Source organism: Delphinus delphis, chromosome 4 (genome assembly GCF_949987515.2).
Source record: "Delphinus delphis chromosome 4, mDelDel1.2, whole genome shotgun sequence".
In the NCBI taxonomy this organism is placed as follows: domain Eukaryota; kingdom Metazoa; phylum Chordata; class Mammalia; order Artiodactyla; family Delphinidae; genus Delphinus; species Delphinus delphis.
The window spans coordinates 124,607,906-124,625,077 of NC_082686.1; the positions used below are offsets into that span (position 1 = coordinate 124,607,906).

At 38.4% G+C, this 17,172-nt stretch overlaps 1 protein-coding gene across 1 annotated transcript in view; it reads left to right on the forward strand.

Annotated features, from left to right (window-relative positions):
* The first annotated feature begins 214 nt into the window (after positions 1-214).
* AGTR1 (angiotensin II receptor type 1) overlaps positions 215-17,172 on the forward strand; it is a 44,931-nt gene continuing 27,973 nt past the window's right edge. Inside the window, exons 1-2 of the mRNA XM_060011392.1 lie at positions 215-440; positions 9,659-9,743. The gene's annotated coding sequence lies outside the window, so the exon portion shown is untranslated. The remainder of the gene's footprint in view (positions 441-9,658; positions 9,744-17,172) is intronic.

A 17,172-nucleotide genomic window follows, 5' to 3' on the forward strand; every position in this document is an offset into this window, starting at 1 on the left:
CTTCCATTTCTCCACTCCTTCCCCCGATGCCGGGCTCTGGGCCTGGTACTCAGATCTAATAAGTGACAGTGGGGTGACTGTGGCATCATCCCGCTTCCGTCAGCATCTGGAGAGGAAAGGGGGTTGGGCCGAGAGGGTCTCCCGGGCGGGGCGGAGGAGGAGGGAGTTCAAAACACAGCCTCGCCCCTGGAACCCTCGAAGCAGCAACGCCCCTCGCTATAAATTTGTAGCTGCCTTCGTAGTGAATGATTCCAGCGCCTGTCAGCCAAGGGCCCCAGGCAGTGGGCGACTGAGCGCCTGGGCGGACGCAAGACTAGCAGCTCTGCCGGCCCGAGGCGGCGATCCACGGGGAGGAACCCGAGCGGACCCCGAGAGTGAGGTCGCACCCCGCACCAGCGCCACCAGCTCGGCCGGACGTGGGCGCAGCGTCCCGAGTGGCGGTGAGTGGCGCGGACTGCCCTGCCAGGCTTGGGGGCTGGGGGCGAGGGTAGTCAGTTTCCTGCCGAGGTGTGAACTGCGGGCGCTGTGCCGGGAGGCTCCCGGGGACGAAGACGAGAGCGAGCTTAGTTCCAACCGGCGCCCACCCCGAGCTGGAGGCCCTTCCCCAAATCAGAGGAGGGGCGTCTGAGTTGGGAAGAAACAATTTGAGCTTGTTTGCCGCATGCCCCAGAAATTTCATTCCGATTTGACACAACTCTATCGAGTACAAGCAAGGAATCTGCAGAAATGGGATGCAGCCAAGTAAAGTTTCTTCCCCACGCTTTTAGCTAACTCTTGTCTTTTAAATGTGACCTGTATGTGTATGACTCCGCGGGGCGTCCATTTAAAAGTTGTGCCACTTCTAAAAGTGAAGTTGAGCGTCCGTCCCCTGCCTTCCCAGGCCTCGCACCAACACAGCTCACCTCCCCCATACCCCTCTCTGCAAACCATATCGGTGGGTCCTTGGCACAGGATGCCGTGCCCACATCGAATTAATTGGGGAGGGGAAAACCCGGGGCTTCTCCACACCCCAATCCCCACAGCTTTGGCCAGGGCACGTTTGTAACTGAGGGGGATTCTAGGAGAAGCTCTTCTGCTTCCAAGACTGAACAGAACGTCTTGCTGGCCCCTTCCCTTCATCCACCTCTCTACCTAGCACCCCATTCTCCAATTCTCTTAAATATCCAGCCCAATCTCTCCAAAGTGCCAGATGCTTCGTCTCCAGAAGCATCTCCTGCCCTGACTTTGGGCGCCCATTAGAGACCTGGCTATTGAACCCATCTGGGGCCTCTGTACCTAATCTTTGTTTGCTGATGGCTTCATTAAGAATCAAACACTCACTAGTGGCCCTCTGGAGCCCTCTCTTCCTGGTGAACGTTTGGGTGCTCACTTTCCGCTGGGATCACATTTTCGACCTGCTGCGTTTACTCCCAGTGTCATTCCTGGAGGAGAAAGTAACAATGAGGCAGGGAGGAAATCTGGCGCCCTGCTTCTCTGTTTTATAACTTTTTTGAGCAACTTGTATCTCCTCTTAAAGGTGCCTCATCCCCACCATGATTCTCTTGGTAGTTACCACCCAAGGATCCTGGGTCTCCACGGTTTATTCTCCTTAGCATAAGCAGTAACACCTTTATAAGTCTTCTCAAAAAAGGAATCTGTTTCCCTTGTCCCCTGCAGTGTTTCCCTAGCTCTAAAGGCCCCACCGTGTGGATAATCTTTCCTCAGGCTGTGGTGGAGTCCACCACCCTTTTGGAAGACAGTGCAGGAGCAGGGAAGCACAGAGAGCTGGGAACGGAGACTCCCACTTAACTGGCCATGTGCTGTTAGAGTTATTTCACAACTCTGAACCTCAAGCCCCCGCCTGTAAGTTTCCCTCCAGTGATAAAATTCCTTGATTCCTTTTGTTTCCTAGTTATTGCTTAAAAAAAATAAAAGCCTAAAATAATTACCCTTTTATAGCCCATGTCTGTGGTCCTCAAAACTGTCTAAATAGCTCTCCTGGTAAATTGTCTGGAAAGTCATTAGGTCCAAGTGTCCATCCCCCAAATTAGAGTTGGCAATTCCTACAACCTGGCTTAAGGCTCAGGGAGTGGCCCCAAGTTGCTAGATCTCAACATTTGTTAAAGTTTCATGATTGTTAGTGTCAAGTCTGTTATCTACTCTTTTTCTCCCTTTTTTCCCCCTGACTTCATTGTTCTTTGTGCCCATCATGAGGCCTTGATTTCTAGCTCAGTTCTTCTTTGATCTTAAACTGAATAAACTGCTCCATCATCCAGCTCGGAAGAAAACTGGTTTTCTTCCACTGATGCCAAAGGAAGACTTGTCTTCCTTGAGTTTTATAAAGTGTCTTTCAGTCACTGTTGCTTTGGCAACGCTCTGCATCCCAAGAGCTCTGAGCTTCAATCTCTCCTATCACTCTCTCACCCTGCTTCAGTGTTCAAATTGTGACTTTGTGAATTGTTCAGGTTTCTTACTTCTTCGTTTTTTCTTTTCCTACTTTGGGTAAGAACTGTGTGGGTACACCTGTATATAATTTGGGGTGATTTTACTGCTGCTGCTGCTGCTGTTTATAACTGTTGTTGTTGTTACTATGACTAATTGCTTGCCCTATGCTAGAGGGAAAATAATGAAAGAAAATTTAATCTGCTCCTTACCCAAAGCCCAGGTAAAATACTTAGCTGAGAAGGAGTTTGAAACTCACAGTTAAAATGCGTGGTGCACGTCTCCCATAGTTTTATCTGTGCTGTCACACTGTCCTTTTCATGCAGCTGATAGTTGCTGTATTTTGCTCTCAAGTTTGTTACAGGGACCAAGATCAAGTCCCATCACACTTAGATGTTTTCGCTGCCTGACACAGGCTCCTGGTCTTCAGCCCCAAGCCGACTAGTTTACTTGGTCCTTTTCCTGCTCAGTCATGACTGAGCAATGCCAGAGATTCTCCCAAGTGGGCTAGCAAATTAAGAAATTTATTTAGAAGTTTGATGTAAATCCAAGTGTTGTGAAAATTAAAAAGCTGTCTTGAAGACAGCCTGTGGCAATAAACAAATATAGAGCCAGAGCAACAAAATATGACAAAGTATCCAAGGCTGGGTTAGGAACACTCTTCTCCCATGTTATCTAGCAAATTGGAAAAATCAGCTTTCCAACTCATCACCACTGGAACGTACTATTATTTTCTTCAAAATGCTTATAAGCTTTCTCTTTCAAAATTGCCTGAAGTCATTGGATTACATGTGTTTCTCTTCATGTAAGTGTTTATTAAAACAGTATGCTAAAGCTCCCATAAGCAAGAGTAAATTTTGTTCCATTTCCAGCCTTAATTTAGCTATCACTTTACATTTTCTATTCTTCATCATGATATGAATTTTAGCTACTAAGACTCAACTTTTCAGTGGCTTAATACACAAAGCCATCTTAAATCTAGGAGTATCTATAGGGATTTAAGGTACTATTCAAATGATGTGGCAAATGACTACCATTATCCTATTAAAGCTCTAAAATACATCTAAAATAAATCACAGCAAAAAAATTATCTAAAGAGCTATAAATTTGCCAGATGTTTTGTTCGTTGGTAGTTAATGACAAATTTGATGATTAGAAAATGAAATATATATCTATAACAATCATAAAAATGATAAGTGAATCTTAACTGTGGTTGTATTAACATTGAAAGTTTTTCTATCTGATTTTGATTCTTTCTCTTGATAGTAGATGATCACAGAGGGAAAAAAATTCCCTTGAATATGAAAACCAAAATTTCTTTCAAAATATTTTACTAACGAAGAATGCACTATATACTGTAAATGCTGTACAGTTGCTTTATACTATTGGTACATTATTTTTATAGCTCAATTTAGAAGAGTTTATTTTTGTTTGTCTGGTTCCTAAATAGGTGTATCATCTAAATGTCTTAAGTAGAAATAAGTGTCTAGAATCTGCCCATTATGGTTTGATTTTTCTTCCCATACTCAAAAATATTTTAAATTGTGTTGCCAATCTCGTATTTAATTACTTTTCTAACACAAGTTGGAAAAATGGGTAAGAAATAGACATGCTTTATTTTTCATAATCTCATTGTGCCTTCACATTCCAAGTCCCAATTCTAGGTGTCCTTAAAACTTAAAATCATAGAATTAATAATCATTCAGTTTGGGTCAACTTTTATGGGATTTCTTGTTCATTTTATATACATACACGCTGCTTTGTTCTTCAAATGATGTTAAAATCTCATTTAGATCAATGAATTAAAGTACTTTGACTAGTGAACTTCAGACTAAGAATAGTAGAGAATACACATTTGGTTCTGCACTTTTAAAGAGAGTTAATGATTGCTAATTTCCCCTCTAAGTTTTCTTTGGCTATTTCCCATTTTATATTAATCAGAGCTCCTCTTATCTACCTTGGAAAATGAAGAATTATATCTACGAAATATATCAACAGTAGTAGAAGATACTTAGAGGGAATTCAATGGATCTGAGTGATACTAGGCCCTGAGGACACACCAAAGTATAAAAATGGTCTTTGCCCTAGAGAGATGTTGGTCAAGCTAAGTACATATTTAGATATGGGTCTCTCTAATCATCTCAATGCCGCTGGGGTGGGAAGCCATTTAGAAACAACCCTCCTCCCTCCTACCTTTCAGACTAGGTGGAATGTCTAATGTGGTTACATTGTTTGGTTCTAGCCACTTCCATAATAACCACTACAACTTTCCTTTCCCCATGGGGTTATAACTCCTTTGATTGTATGCACCACACCCAATTGCATCCTTGTATTCTCTTACTAAATGCTCCACAAGTCACTTTCTTGCCTGTTTGTTTTTGGCTAAAGCTATGGAAAACATAAAATACATTTTCAGATCCCTATATTGTAGAAGAGAAATGTTAGAGAGAAACCACTTCCTATTACACACAATAAAATGACTTAAAATTGATGCTGTAGTCTTACTAATTGAGGAACTAAGTATTAATACCATTTTTTTAGTCTAAAGCTGTAATGGCAAGGGCAAGGTAGAGGAAAGAGTATGAAAAGGAGAAATGAAAAAGAATAAAAGGTTGAAATATCAAATCAGTGGTTCTTCAGGCTTTAGAGAGCAGGTAAGGCAAGCATATGACAATCACCTGGGGAGCATTTTAAATCTGTACATATTGTCTACACTTCCCTTTTTCCTCCTTTCCCCATTTCCCCCTATTGAGAACCACCACATCTATTACAAATTAGAACCAATCTTCCATAATTACCTCAAGTGTCCAGGTCCAGAGACTAGCATCATGGGCATCACCTGGAAGCTTATTAGAAATGCACACTTTCAGACCCCACCCAGACTCACTGAATTAGAATCTGCATTTTAACAAGATCCCCACGTGATTCAAATGCACATTAAAGCTAGAGAAGCACAAGTGGACAGTACCTCTGGCTTGTTCAGAATGATTACCTAGAGATTCTTTCCTTGGCTTTTTAATAAACAATTTTAATAAAGCTAACATTTATTGAGCACATACAATGTGCCAAACAATATTCAGCCTTTAAATACTGTGTTTTATTTAATCCTCACAACATCCCTATATAATAGTCACTGCCTTATCCCCATCTTATAGATTGGGATACTGAGTAATAATGAGATAAGTAACTTACCCAGATGTGGTAACTGGTAGAGTCAAGATTTAAACACAAATGTTGATTACTGTGCTCTGAGCCACCACCCACACTGTCTGCTCTACACTAGGCTGCCTGCTTTTGAAGGCCAATTAATTATTTGATAATTTATTTAAAGTTATAACTGGAAATCAAGTTCTGTTTCCCTCATAGCAAAAAACAAGATGTCCTCCATTTTGGTTAACATTTGCCTGTCATCTTACCTTTAACTGCAATAATGAAGAATTCTAGAAATTCCTTCTTTAGTTGGGAAAAAAATATGAAAACTATGATAGCCCATTATTTAAAACTTAAGGTTTGATATCTCTATTTTCCCATAACTTACCTGAAATTTACTTTTTTTCCTTACCGTTTTGTGTTCTGATGAACTTTTTTTTTTTTAAAGTACTTGAATTAAACAAGCCATTTCCTACATATATAAACTGTTCATCTTTCCAACTCAAATTATATATCACTCTTTCAGCTTTTAATATAAACACTTATTTACCTATAGGCATAGTTTACAAAACTTTAGCTGAATATAGTTACTAATCAGTCAGTCTGCAAACAAGGGTGACTTATTTCAAGCCAACGACTCCCCAGATGATTTAGTCTCTGAAAGATTTCTCCCAATGCATATAGATTGAGAGTTGTCAGTTAGATCTGGTCAAATGTCTGTTGCTTTGACAGGGCCTCACTGATGTTGGTCAAAAGTTTGAGGTGATGGGCTTCCCTGGTGGTGCAGTGGTTGAGAGTCCGCCTGCCGATGCAGGGGACACGGGTTCGTGCCCCGGTCGGGGAAGATCCCACATGCCGCAGAGCGGCTGGGCCCGTGAGCTCTGGCCGCTGAGCCTGCGCGTCCGGAGCCTGTGCTCCACAACGGGAGAGGCCACAACAGTGAGAGGCCCGCGTACCGAAAAAAAAAAAAAAAAAAAAAAAAAAGATTGAGGTGAGTCTGGGCTCCCTGTGATCATGTTTGAGTGGAGAGGTGTGTCAACGGGACTGAGCAGCCATGATTTTCTCCGTGATAAAGGGACATCCTTAGGAGACAGAATTTCACCAGCTGCTGCTTAGATCGAGAACTTCCGGCAGTGCTAACAGTACAGCGTCTCCCTTGTAAGTTATGGCTGAGGGCGAAATCAACCCAGTGGTGCCATAAAGCCAAGGAGCAAGGGAACTCGTGCCCAGGAGACATCCTGCATGTTAGCAGGCAGAGTTTCTTAGTGCTAATAAATGATAACGTCCTAGTGATTCTCTTATGACCCTTTAGAGTCCCGCTTGTCTCACTAACCCCAAATATCTGTGACTGTGGCTGAATATAATCTGCACCAGGTTTTTTCCTAAATAAATTGAAAAAAAAAATCTCACAGCATTTCTTCTAGTAAACTTCATTCATTTACAATTTTATTATCACACACACTTTTCTTCACTTTTTGACCCAAACTCTTCTTGTTATACAATTCAAGTGCATCTTACATGCTTCTGAATTATGTGGGATGCCGCTAGAACAAGAATGGTCCATTAACCCAGCTTTAATAATCTAATTCTCTTTCCATTCAAATGATGTCATGTCACATAAAACACACTGTACCATGATGTCTTCCAGCACTTAACCTTCACACAGTTAATTACTGCCACTTTATCAGGAATGGAAAAGAATCTGATGTGATTCCTACGTACTGATTTCCTGAATGTGTCCTAGTGTTTGATCTACTGGGTTAACAGAATGGATTTTTGAGAGAAATACAAAGCTACTCTTTTAAATTCCCATTACATTAAGCCATATGATGAAACATTATATAGTCATTATATATTTTTATATATTTTAAAACATTTAGTGACAAGGAAAGATAATCACAAGTAAATATAGCAACATATAAAACATAAATCGAGTGAGAGCCTGTGTCTGTGTATGTGTTTGATAGATTCCTGTCAAGGTGCCATTAAGGTCTTACTTGGGTCACTGGTATTCTAATGAAAATAGTTTAGTTATATCAGCACTGATTTGTGAGTAAATCACTGATATATTTTTTAAACGCCTGCATATTTGCGGAACAGATAAAAAATACTAGGAAAAATATATAACAAATCTTAAATGCTTTTGAGGATTATTAAGATCAAGGCTAAGATCAAAGGTGACTTTTTTCTTTCCCCCTTTTTTTTTTGCATGGGCTTTCAAAATTTCCTATAATGAACCTCTATTATACTTCATACTTGCTGTTTATCTTGGAATTTCTTTTCCTTTCCTTCCAACTCACTCTAGATTTCAGATTGTAGACGCTACTGTTAACCCTCTGGAGAATGATACTGGCAAGTCAGCCCTGTCTCTGTTTTTTTTTTTGTCCCTAAGGTACACTAGAGCCTTACAAGAATCCACAGATTTTACACCAGAGTGGTATTTTATAGGAAGAATCATCTAATGGGAAAATCTTTGCTATAACAACAAAATCACCAAAAAATTGGGATAAAAATAGATACTTCCAATGCCAAAATTCTCCTATATCTCCTGTTATCACAATGTGATAGTAAAGCTGGTGTACATTGTTGTTTAAAAAAAAAAAAAGCAACCTCTACACAGTCTTCTTGAATAACTCTTTAACTTTAAAAAATTTCCTACTTAAAAAAGTCCCCAAATCTATAATGAAAAATATTGATGAATTTGGCTACATTAAAAAAAATTGAAATGGTTGTATATTAAAAAGCACCATAAACAAAGTCAAAAGATAAACAAGAACTTGGGAAAGCTATTTGCCACACATTACATGTAAAACGCCCATTTTCAACATGAGCTCTTTAAAATGAGAAACAATGAACAACCCAATGGAAAAATGAGCAAAGGCCAAGACTGGGCAAACTAGTAGAAAAATGACTACAAAAAATAAGAAAACAAAAAGAAGCTCAACCTCATTCATAACTAAAATAATGCAAACCAAAACAAACATATACTTTTCACTTATCAGACAGAAAAAAATTTAAGATTTGATACAAGCCAGATTTTTGGTATCATAAATTCATGTAACCTTTATAGAGGACATTTTGTAAGTATCTTTCAAAAACTTAGAGTGTATAAACAATTTGCATCAACAACTATACTTGGAACTTATTCTAATGATATAATCATATAAGTACAAAAATGCATATGTATAAATATGATCATTGGGCTTTTTTTTAAGCATCCAAAAAGGGAAATTGGAAAAAAAAAAAACAACCTTACAGCCCATAATAGGGGCTGGTTAAATAAATTATCATATTTCAGTGCAATGAATGGAATACTATATAGCTATTAAGATGAATGAGTTAGATTTATGTATACTGATGTAGAAAGTTCTGCTAGCATATTATTAAGTTTAAAAAAAAAGGAAGCAAGGCACAGAACATATAATGTATAAAATGAAAAAACATGGATATACACATTTATATGCATGTATATACATTTTTTAAATTCCTAGAGGGGTACATAAGAAACTAGTAGTAGTAAGTATCTCTGGGAAGTGGATCTGGAGAGACAGAGTTAAGAGACGTGTACTTTTGTTTTATATGTTTCTGTAAGTTGACACTTATATCACATGCATCTATTACTGCAATGAAAGATTAAAACTGAAAACATCTTTTTAAAAGATTCTTTTTCAAAATTATGGTACAATAACACTTGTATAAGCTCTAGAATCATAGCAAAGTTTAAATGTAAATTCACAAGTAAAAATCTAATCTATTAGGATATTTCTTATATTTAGTAGTTATGTCTACAGAAATGCCTTAGAAGACTGCACTGTTTTTGACCCAGAAACAGTCTTTTTCTCCTTCTCTAGCGTTCATGTAAAAGGGTGTGAGGGAAGATGTCGACTATAAGCAGGAACAGGACCAGGTCAGCCACTCAGCAGAGCCCTAGTCTATATAAGGAAGAATATGTTCTTGATGTCAACCAGATGGCTTCATTACCTTCAAAAACTTTCTTAAGATGTAGTGTTAATGCTTATTTTATAAATTAGAAAATTAAAATCTGACCATATTCAGTGAATCTCATTAATCTTTTTTTTCTTTCCAGATTTAATACATGATAAATTGGTCTAAAATGGCTGAGGTTTTATCTGAATAAGCCACTGAAGCCATCCCAGAAGGTCTGCATCCAGGTAAATGTCTTACACCTATAATGCTGTGTCTGTCAGTAGTTTTCTCTAACGTGTCAACAGTGAAGGTAGCACAAAAAGTCACATATGCCATTGTCAGGTGACAGAAACAGAGGTGGCAGAAAAGAATGAAGTTCCAGTCTTACCCCATCCCTTCCAATATACAGCTTAAGAACATATATATTAATATGATTTTCAATATAAACAGTCTCAGAATTACCAAGATATTCATGTATTGATGATAAACCATGTGAGAGATGTGCAAACCCTTGGCGAGGATCTCCTCATGGTCATAGGCGATTGCTCTGAGCAGTGCGTTCCATGCTACGTAGGGCTTTAGTAGGGCCAGGAGGAAAATGACTGTGCTCTCTCATCGGCCACCAAATGGGGAATCGGGGCTCTGTGATGCCCCAGCACTCACTTCTAGAGGCGGGCATATGTCTAAACACCATAAACCTTGAAACTACCTGCTCACCTTCAGAAAACCCAAATGTCTCAGAGTCTTATTCTTACAAAAGTCTCCCTTACTCCAGTAAGATATAGGAAAAGGGGCTCTGAAATTGGATATAGAGGTACCCTTTAATTCCCATGCAGGTTAGCCCCCTGGTAGATGTGAGTCCTGTGCAGTCACACGGCGGGGCATTACACTCAGAACCTCAGAGGGCAGCTAGAGACTGCTCTGTTGGTCCAACTCCTATCACATAGGCCTGAATGATATTTTTCATAAAAAGACTCCTGGATTTACCCAGCTAGCAGGACTTTTTTCTCCTGATGTAAATTCAGCTCAAAGAACAAGCCCTCAGCTTCCCAAACTAACAGGGGAGACACTCCCTAGTTCCTCCAAGGAGAAGGAAAAGAGTAGCTTGTCCCATTCTGAATATGTTGCGATTGCATTTTATCAGAGTAGAAGGTAGATAAGATAGGTGGTGGGTTACATATGTCAGAGGCGACTAGTCTTTTTGATTGACAAGTAGGAAACACTTGCTGGAAGGCACTCCACAGTGGTGTTAGGAAACTATTTAGGACCGCTTTAATCTTGGAGACAAAACTAGTAACATTCTACAGAGTTCTGCCACTGGAAATCTTTAGGGGTTTTTTTGTGAGGTGTAGTTAAACCTAGGAAGCTGAGCTGTGCATGTTTTCAGCAAAAATCCAGCTCTGGAAAACGTACATTAAAATCTATTGAATCAGTTAGGAAGACACCAAGGCAGGAAGCTTTCTTTTGCATCCTAAGAGTACGGATCAGAAGGAACTCTTTGTCTGTAACACCCCATCAGCCTTAGGGCAGAAGAATCGGGACAGCAATATGGGGGGCTCCTACTGGAAATGATTCTTAGACCATCCTCTCTTCTCCTGTATTTTGGAAGCCCCATCGGTTTCTGATTAACATTCCCATATTTGTAGCAAAATTTTCCAAATAACTGTGACATTTTGCTTACAAATAAGAAAACACTGAACAAAAACATTGTGTAAAATTTTAAACTTTTTCAAAACTTTAAGGTTCAAATGAATGAGCAAAACATACTTAATTCTAAGACTTTTTTTTTTGTTGTTAAAGAACTAATGCCATACCAATTCTGCCACTACCTAGCAACTTTGCCTTTGGTTTCCTGTGAAAGAATCTTCAAGGCCCCATCCCAATCCATGGTCACTATATTGAAATACAAAAAGTGTTTTCCAAGGGCCTTCTGAACTTTGTATTGTCACTTTAAAACTTTCACCAACTTACAACTACAGAACTTTGATCTCTTATTGATTTAAACCAGTAATGTGTAAACAGCATTTCAGAGCTTGTTTTATTGAACCAAAAATATTTAGGTTGAAATCTACTTATGAAAAATGGGAAAACCTGGTTCGGACATAGAATAAAGAACATGTTCAGTAGCTTAAAATCTTTGGTAACCATTTGCCCCATGTGGCTATTTAAATTAATTATAACAAATGAAATTAAAAACCGAGTTCCTCAGTTGTACTAGCCACATTTCAAGTTCTCAATAGACACATGTAGTTAGTGGCTACTGTATTGAATGGCACAGATATAGAACATTTCTATCACTATGGAAAGTTCTATTAGACAATACTATCATAAACAAACTATTAATAATGCAGTGGACTTCCACTGCTACTTGGCAAGAAAGTTTTGTGCTCTTTTATACTTATTTGGAAATTTTAAAATATTTTTTAAATTCCAGTTTTCTCAGTTGTAGGTTATCTGGTGTATAGTTAGTTCTCACAAGCCCCTTTTCCTTTTTCCTATTTATTTGACTGTTAAAATATGTGGAATTAAATGTTTTACTTAAATATTTATTTAAATATTTTATGTACTCTTCTAAAGTTAGAGGTTTTCATTTCCTTAAAAATTGTGAAAAGTGGTACACACAATTATGTTGAGCTAATACATGGTTGTTGGCTTTTTTACCTGAATCATTGACATCTCCAAGTAAGAAAAAACTAGAAAAGATGTAGGATCATTTTTAAGGCCAATATTTTTTCTTTATTGTTGATATTCTGTAAGATTTTATTTTTCCTACAATGATAGATGTGTCTCAATGATACTGACTTTAAACTAAAGTTGATTTACATTTTTTCAGCAATTGGAGAGCCAAGCAAAATAACTATTAGATCATTTATTTCTTTTTATCTTTTTTTATGGAAATGTGTAGTATTTTGATTTCAAAATTGTATGTATCACAGATAACAATATTTTGTTTATCATTTTAATTAATATAATCACCCCCTTTTACAGTGTATTCTTAAACTTCTTAGTCACGATTTTTCCACTAATACGATCCTGTTATTTAACATCAGTCTCAATTACTTTCCAGTCACTTATACCTAGTAATTCAATTAAATTTGGTTCCTGGACTAACGGCTGTGCATTACACAAGGCAAGAAATTAAAAACAAGTTTATCTTTGAGTTACTGAAGTATCAAGGATTTGAGATAGCTATATAACTAGCTGTGAAAAAGGCATATAAATATCCAGCCAATATTCCCTTTACAGATTTAATAGTATCATTTTGCAGTGAAAGCATAAATAATAGAAGTTTGGACCCAGTTTGGAACTGTTAAATATGAATCCGAGTCTTACCAATGAAAAAAAGGCAAAGTAAAGGTTAGCCACTTGTGGGGCTTTTTTTTTTCTTCAATAAACCAAAAAATAGCTTTCTTTATAGAATAACAGGTTTACTCCAAGTAACCTGTTATTCACACAGTTTATCTACAGTAACATTGTTCCTAGGTTTAAATAATATAGCTAGATATGCTCAACATACAACTATTAATACTTTTAACGATTAAAAGAGCTCAGAGAATTAGCCTCTAAATTTAGAGGTTCTGTTTTGCCGGCAGGAAGAACTTTTCACTAGTACCAAAAGTGCTGTCCTCCTCTCCCTTCAACTAGCTAGTCATTCCTTTTAAGAATCTTGAGATGATTTGGATATACAGGAGTCATTTTTTTTTTAATTCTAAGAAGATCTAAGATATCTCAGAAATGTAATAGTACAGTGCAGACCTGGCAGAAGGTAACCAGTTATCTGGAACTAGGTCTTTGGCATCTTTCCAGATTTGGAACAAAATACTGGACTCTCCCTGGGCATCCGTGAGACAACAGGAGCAATGTCATACCGCAAGTCCAAAATCCAATCAGGAGCAGACTTCCTTCTCCTCTTATCCAGGCGAAGCCAAAATACTTCTGCACACGGCATGGGCCACCATAAAAAGCAAACAAAGCCACTGTAGATAAAACCAAGCAGTGGGTAAGGCTGTCTTTTGACCTAGAGTCTGAACCCTGGCTCCTCAGTGATGCTCCAGGCCAACGAACAAGAACACGATGGGCATTTTGCTGCCTCTTGGTCCCTCCAGTGCGGTCAGTGTACAGAGCAGGAGGATAAACCAACTCAGTATCTTCCTTAACAATGCAGAGAAGGAAATCCAACCTGCTTCGGCAGTGTGAAAGCAATGCAAATTTGAGTCATTGATGACCATAGCTTCTTATGTAATATAGAAGTTTATTCTGTAACACTAATGGCCCAGCCATATTTTATTCAATTCTAAACCATTAATGAATGCTCATCTTCATTTTACATAGAACATATTTATCTATACACAACTGAACAAATAGGGAATGTTGGAAATGGCCCTGTGAGAAGTACTGGCCCACAATGCATCTGCTTGGTTTGGGGCATTTGAAGTAGTTAGTGTAGGCTCCCTCTGGATTTCTGCTAAAATGTTGATTTAACTAGATCAATGAACTAGACACATAGCATCTGAATTAAAGAGTGAGAAATACAATATGAACCAATTAAGTGAAGGAAAAATTTACTATGAATAAAGTAATAAATGTCAATAAATTTAATAATTGACTTCAGTTTCCTTTATATGACAAATGTAACAGATCTAATTTGACATCTTAAAATGAAGAGATCTATGTGTAATCTATTTTGTGATTTTTATCTTCTTAGGAGTATGTTTTGATATCTTTAACCTTCATATTTAATTTTTTTTCTTTTATCAGTTTCTATGGTGTAAACATCCATCAATCCATATTGGTTGACACACACACACACACACACACACACACACACACACACACACACACACACACACACACATATATCTCAAGAGAAAGTAATGCTGCAATCCTTCTCAGCAATTTATTCTAACAATTAAGAACCCTTGGGGCTTCCCTGGTGGCGCAGTGGTTGAGAGTCCGCCTGCTGATGCGGAGGACACGGGTTCATGCCCCTGTCTGGGAAGATCCCACATGCCGCGGAGCGGCTGGGCCCATGAGCCATGGCTGCTGAGCCTGCGCGTCCGGAGCCTGTGCTCTGCAACGGGAGAGGCCACGACAGTGAGAGGCCCACATACCGCAAAAAAAAAAAAAAAAAAAGAACCCTTAAGCTAAATAGAATAATTCATTTCACAGGAAACTCTTATTCAATATGTATAATTAGTTTTAGTTAACTTTATTAATGAAATGCTGCAAATCAATTAGGTTTGCAATAATCAGCTCCCAAGGACCCAAGAGGGGCCGTTTCCCTCGCAAGAGGGGAAGGTGATATACAATTTAGTTGGGAAGCAAATGTAATTAGATTTGATCAGTTGAATATTCCTGTCCTGATGTGGAATTAGGCACATACCCAAGCCTGAGTTTATAGTTGGAAAGAGGTAGAAAAAGCAGCATGACTTAGAAAATGTCTTCATGGTCCTACTGACCACAAACTAATAGCCAAAGTGGGCCTTTGAAACCACAGGTAGACAGGTTTTCTTCCAACAGGGCTATGTTTACATTTGTTTTTCGAATCTGAATGTCTTTAAGTAGACGAGCACATGAACTCAACTATTTGTCACTCCTTAATGGCACTTCACGCATTTATCTAACTGCCTAAATCCTGATGGCATTTCAGTTTGCAACTATTGTGACCTAGAAGTTTATTATTGAACAGGGGTGGGGTAACCCTAAAGTTCCTTTCTTCTGACTCTAAAATAAGAATATCAAAGAAATGTCATGACAGTAAAAAAGTCTTCTGAATGAAAGTTATATTAAACACAAGGTATTCCTATTTAGGGCTGCAGTTTGCAACAGATTCTGCTGTTATTCACTCAATAAGTATTTTTATTGGACACCTACATGCCAGTCACTATTTTCAGCATTAAGGACAAAGTGTGAGCAAAGCAGACAAAAATCCCTACCCTCATAGAACTTACATTCTAGTGCATGTAGACAGGAAAACAAGTAAAGTATATATGTTGGATGGCATGAATAAAGGAAATAGAATGTGGAAGCAGTGAGGGAGAAGGGTGCAGTTTGTCAAGGGAGTTTAGGGAAAGCCTGCTTAGTAAGAAGGAAGGAACTATGTGGACATCTGGAGGAAGATGGCTGTATGGAGAGAGCAGAGCAAATGCAAAGGCCCTGAGGCAGCACTATACTGGCGTATTCGAGGCACAGCAAATAGGCCAGTATCCAAAAAGCCAGTATTGAAGGGTATAAACTGACAGGTAGACTAGAGACATATTTAGAATGGATGCTAGAAGAGGGGAACAAATGAAATTTTTAAACTGAAATGGTTTAAATATTGAAAATGCTTTGAAATATAGTGAAATATTTTCACACAAGAGATTTTAAAAAGAAGTCAGGTCCATGATTCAATCCCCAATGACTGGTTCAGTAGCCATCATGGTCAGGGGCTACATCTAGAACTCTAATCACTAAAAACCTGCATTTGATGTCAGTTCCTCCTGGACAACCAAATGACTTGTTTGGCACCTTTGGTATACCCCCAAAACACTTTGCCTATCACTGACCTGTAATCCCATGTCTCTGGGCCTGAAAATAAAACTCCCTGTAACAGAGTTAGTGGTGCATGACATTGCCATTAGATTATTTTTAGTGAAAGCTTTGCCTCCTGACACAAATGCACTGATGAACTTAATAATTCCTGGGGCTACCACTGAATGCAAAATGACTTCATATACTGGTTATTCCATTTAAATTATTTCATCTTCAAGTCCAACAAAAAGAAAATTCTAAATAAAAAGATACATTTGGGATTGTACATGTGGCATCCATCCACATATAACTGAAATAAAATTATTCAATGGAAAATTTCAAATTCAGCCACCTCTAAATATGTAAGATAGTCTGAATGAGAAGGAACAATTCTGACTTTGTATTATTTTTTAGTGGTAGTGTTTTCTCATAATCCCATGCCTTTTTCCTGTCCTGCTATTCTTCAAGATTTCCTAATGAGAATTAGAGAACAGGCATATTTAACAATCTGTATTTGCAGGTTGTAAACAAGAAAATGAAGACTAATAGTTTCTCTCCTGCTAATTTGATTTTCGACAGCTCCTCTCCTACCAGCTTAGGCAAAGGACTTAGTTACTATTTCCAGCAGATGGGGCCAAGGAAAAGACAATCATCTGTGATGTCATGCTTCCCCCAAATAGGCCAGCTGTCTTTCAGGCCTCGGTTAGAGACTTCTAACCGAAGAAATGAGAAGTGATCATGAACAGAACGAGGAAAAAATGCAATTTCCTTTATTCTAGAAAAACAATACTCAGTGGCTGGTTCACAATGCTACAGTAAAACATTTTCATACATTTCTCCTGTACATGTGGAGAGTTATAAGGTATGCACTTAGAAGTAGAAATGCTGATTTGATTTCCAAAGTGGTGGTGATAGAAGGAGGCTTCTAGAAACGGGGTTGTGCTGAGTTGACAGAAAGATAAAGGATTCAGTCCTTAACTGGTAATATATGACTGGCTCTCTAAACTGAAATATAACCCCAAAAGAACTTCTGGTACAATTCCAGGTCCCAGGGCTAGTTAATGGTACAAATAGTTATTTATACAGAATGTATTTCCCAGGACCCCTCTTATCATTGACATCTCATAAAATCAGCCCTGCAAAAGAACTAGAACATTCTGA